Source organism: Chiloscyllium punctatum, chromosome 1 (assembly GCF_047496795.1).
Source record: "Chiloscyllium punctatum isolate Juve2018m chromosome 1, sChiPun1.3, whole genome shotgun sequence".
Taxonomy (NCBI): Eukaryota; Metazoa; Chordata; class Chondrichthyes; order Orectolobiformes; family Hemiscylliidae; genus Chiloscyllium; species Chiloscyllium punctatum.
In genome coordinates, this window is record NC_092739.1 from 51,730,965 (window position 1) to 51,735,795 (window position 4,831).

The window sequence follows — 4,831 nt, forward strand, 5'->3', positions numbered from 1 at the left end:
ATAGGCCAGTCTGGTGATGGGCAGCATTTTTCCTCAGATACTGACATTAGTGAAGCAGATGGGATTTTACAAAACAATGGTTTCTTAGTTATTGTTAGATCATTGATTCAAAATTTCCAAATTTCACTGTTTGGTTGGCTTCGGTGACAATACCATTGCACCATCACCTTTCCTGAGTGAGACTTTGCTGTTTCTGAAGATGGATGTGAGAAGGTTTGAATGCATTCCATCCTAAAGTAACTAATATCTATTACCAACAGGGCTTGGCCATCTTGAAGAAAGCTAATCTACATAGTTACCCCAGGGCAAATCCTCCAGAAAGACTTGTGAGGAGACCCATCTACAGGAGTGATTTAAGGTATAAAGGACCAAAATAATCCAGGGTAAAATTTTATTGGAATGAAGAAAAATGCAGCAAAATTCACAGTCCTAAGGTTATTGATGCGTTTTCTAAAATCATATTTCTTTAAAAATGGTTTTTTGATCATACCTTTATTTGGTCACTAAAAGGAGAGCAGAGGACCAAAACTTGTAGACCTTGTAAAACTTGAAAGCCTTTTTTTTGCCCACATTAATGAGAGACTAACAACAATGTAGGAGTGTCTGAATTTTAAACTGCAATTTGTACATATAACATTAAGAAAGAACAGATAATTTATAGATCATTTGTAATAACTATCCTTGAAAAATTCTTAAGGAGCTAAGGGGTGGCACAGTAGCTCAGTGATTAGCAATGCTGCCTCACAGTGCCAGGGACCCGGGTTCGATTCCAGCCTTGAGCGACTGTGTGGAGTTTGCACATTCTCCCTGTGTCTGTGTGGGTTTCCTCTGATTGCTCTGGTTTCCTCCCACAATCCAAAGATGTGCAAGTTAGGTGAATTGCTCATGCTAAATTGTCCAATTGTGTTCAGGAATGTGTAGACTAGGTGCATTAGTCAGGGGAAATTGAGAGTAATATGGTAGGGGAATGGGTCTGGGTGGGATATTCTTCAGGGGGGGTCAATGTGGACTTGTTGAGCCGAAGGGCCTATTTCCACACTATATGGATTCTATGATAAACTATGAAAGTAACACAATACTCAAATGTTGAAATGTGCAAAAGGAAGAACAAAGTCTCTGGATGCCAGCAGAGACCCTTCTGCTGATCTTAAACACAGAATGTGCAAACTCCACAGTCGCTCAAAGCTGGAATCGAACCCAAGTCCCTGGCACTGTGAGGCAGCATTGCTAACCACTGAGCCACCATGCCATCCCTTAAAATGCTTCAAGCATAATTTTATGAGGAGTGAACAATGGAAGATACATGCTAAAAATAGTGTGCTGACAAAGGAAAATGCCAATAAGAGTAGTTGTTTTTAACTAACATGTTGAGAAATGTTCTGATACACCTCTGGAGCAGGTAGGATTTGAACCCAGCCCTTGCCCCACTGGTCAGGAAACTACCACTACTCAAAAGCACCCTCCAATAAGATAGACTTTTAGAATTAACCTGTTTAGAGATGCTTTTACACACCCGTGAAGGCTTTACAATTTAGAACTTCATGTAACTATCTTCCCTTTCAACAAATCAAAACACTTCCGGTGACTATATCTTGTCAGGCTTGTTACAGAATTGTAATCTGACTTAGAATATGTACAAACCAAGAATTAACAATACTCCACGTATAGTAATCCAATTATTAGACTTAGTTAAACTTCCAGTTTCACTTTAGAATGGTAGATATTAAATGTTGACCAGATTTTGCAGGGTACAACAGTATTCCATTCACAAAAACATATTAAGCGGACAGCAAATTTGCTGACATTTTACTCTCTGTGGGGAACTCGTTCTTCTGGAAGTATGTAATTTTCTGTCCATTTATTGTTCATGCAGTTGTTAAAATAGCATTGAGTTGCTCAGTATATAGATTGTCCTAATCTTTAATGCAAGAAGCATTTCTGACAGAAATGAAGCCTAATTTAAATGGTTGAAAAATGAAGTGCCATACGTAGCTAAACTACTGGTGCAGGGCTGGTTGGCAGGCTCCCTGTTGGGAGGGCAATATTAGACATTTATTCCCGTGGAGCACAAAATATCACAAATACTAACAAAATGGAATAAAGCTAGAGCAGGTCCCATAATCGGTCGATTATCTCTCACATGAATATCTTAAAATGCAAAGCAAATTCTGTTGTCTTTGTTAAGTAAATTTCTAGTTTGACCTTTTCTTGTGTACTTTTCTTAATGGCATACTGTTTTATGTTCTAAAAGAACAGAATGAAATATCTTAGAATTTACCTGAGCATACCAGAAATTTAAGAAGGCTGAACCAAAGAAAAGGCCTACACTGAAAATATTCTACACTTTTAATGTAGAAACTTCCAAACAAATCTAACAATTAATGATTGAACAATTTTAACAGATATTAAGCTTGATCTTGAGAAGGAAACTTCTCTATGTTACTCACCTGTCTAATCCTTATATTGAAACTTTGATTGGATAGGCCCACATTTATTTCCTTTCTCTGATTGCTATGAAAAGTTGGTAGTGAACTACCTTCTTAATCACTGGTATCAATCTGATGTAGGTACCCAAATCTAGGAAGAGTTCCAATATTTTGACCTCATGGTACTGAAAGGACGGTAATGTATTTCCAAGCCAGGATGGTATGTGGCTTGGCTCATATGCTTAAAAATGTTTACTCCATGATGTGACTGTTCAATGTGGAAAGCTCCATAATGTTTTTTAAAAGCACAGACAATTTAAATACTCTTCTTTTGTTTCAGTATTCAGAGAATCAGCTGTGGTTCAGAGGGTAGCATTCTTGCCTTCCAAGTCAGAAGATGGTGAATCAAATCAAAATGGTGAGACTTAACCACAAAATTCTGACTGAAGCTTCAGTCTTTTACTAAGAGAATGCAGTGATGTTGAGGTGGCATCTTTTGGATGAGATGCTAAACTGCGTCAATGTCTGTTTTCTCAGATGACCATAAAACATTCCAGGGCCCCATTCTGAACAAGTGCAGGGAATCGATCCCAGTATCCTGGTCAACATTTATCAGCTTCACTAAACAACAAATTCTCTGGTCGTTATTACATTGTTATTTGCAGAAGCATACTGTGCATAAATTGTCTGTTGCATTTTCTACATTACACCAGTTATTACTATCTTGCTCATGCATGACTCATTGATTAATGGGGCTTAAATTCAAAATGGGCCTTTTACCTTGGAACGAAATAGAGAACTGATATCACTTTTCTAGGAAAATGGAATTGAGAGGTTCTTTCCTGTCAACAAATAGAGAATGACACAAGGCTCTGAAGTTGATCTTTAAGTCTGCAGAAGACATTAAAATGCAAATGAATGTTCTGGATATTTCATTAAAAAGTCATTCAATAGCAACTCAACCTTTCCTCAAGTTAATAATTACCCATCTCCAAATAATTAAAAAAAAATGATTCATAATATTACTCCCCGAATTTCTGGCTTCAGGGTAATGGGTGTGAGAAAACCATATTCTATCATAAGAAAGGGTGAAACTCAGGCCTCGTTAGTTGACACTGCTCTAATTGGCAGAAATCACTTGTGATGACAAAAAGCAGAAACACTCTGGTCACAGGTCAGAAACTGGGTTTTCAGATAATGATATTTCTTGAGGCATGTACATTTTTGGAGCAGCAAGGGAGATAGATTCAGACTGATGTAGGAACAAGACCATAAGATCATATGAAAGAGGAGCAAAAGTGGCCTTTCAGCCCATCACTGAGATCATGGCTGACCTGATAATCCTCAACTCCACTGTCTTGTTTTTACCCATAGCATTTGGTTCCATGACTGATTAAAAATCTGTCTATCTCTGCCTTGAATATAATGAATGAATCCAGCTACCTTAATAAAGAATTCCACAGATTCAAAACCCCCTGAGAGAAGAAATTCCTTCTCATCTTTGTTTTAAATGTGTGACCCCTTATTTTGAGATTATGCTCACTGGTTCCAGAATTTCCCATAAGTGAAAGTAATCTTCCCACATTGATCCTGTCAAGTCCTTGAATAATCTTGTATATTATAATAAAGTTGCTTCTCATTCTTCGGTATTCCAATAAATACAAGCTAGAGCAGCTCTTCTTCTCCTCATAAGATAATCCCTTCGTATTTGCTATTAATCTAGTGAACCTTCTCTGGACTGCTTCCAATCCAAATATATCTTCCCTTAGATATGCGACACAAAACTGTTCATGGTATTCCAGTTGTTTCCTGACTAGTACCTTGTACAGTTTTAGAAAAACCTCTCCACTTTTATACTCCATTCCCTTTGAAATAAAGGCTACCATTCCATTTGAAATTCCATTACCCACTAAACCTGGATCCTAGCATTCTGTGATTCACGGGACAAGGACTAATAAATCCCTTTGATCTGTAATTTTCTGCAATCTTTCTCCATTTGAATAATATTTAGCTGCTCTATACTTCCTGCTAAAGTCCATAACCTCACTTTTCCCACGTTATATTCCATCTGTCAAATTTTGCCCACTTACTTAACTTGTCTGTATCCCTCTGCAGACTTTTTGGTCTTACCTTCCTGCTCACCTTTTTTGTCATCTGCAAACATGGCTATAATGCATTCACTCCTTCATCCAATTCATCAATGTATATTATAAATAATACGGCACTGATCTACTGGTTACAGTTTGCCATATCTAATATGCCCCCTTATCTCGACACCCTGTCTTAAATTTGTTAGCAAATCTTCTATCCGTGCTAATGTATCACCTCCAAAACCATGGGGCCTTAACTTACTAAGCAGCCTCAGTGTGGCACCTTATCAAACACCTTTTGAAAATCCAAATACC

General features: G+C 37.7%; 1 long non-coding RNA gene across 1 annotated transcript; it reads left to right on the top strand.

The window, feature by feature from the left end:
• Window positions 1–258: 258 nt before the first annotated feature.
• LOC140482266 (uncharacterized) lies at window positions 259–3,895 on the top strand. The gene is made up of 3 exons (XR_011961697.1): window positions 259–358; window positions 2,767–2,844; window positions 2,964–3,895. It is a non-coding gene; the product is annotated as an uncharacterized lncRNA (long non-coding RNA).
• Window positions 3,896–4,831: the final 936 nt, after the last annotated feature.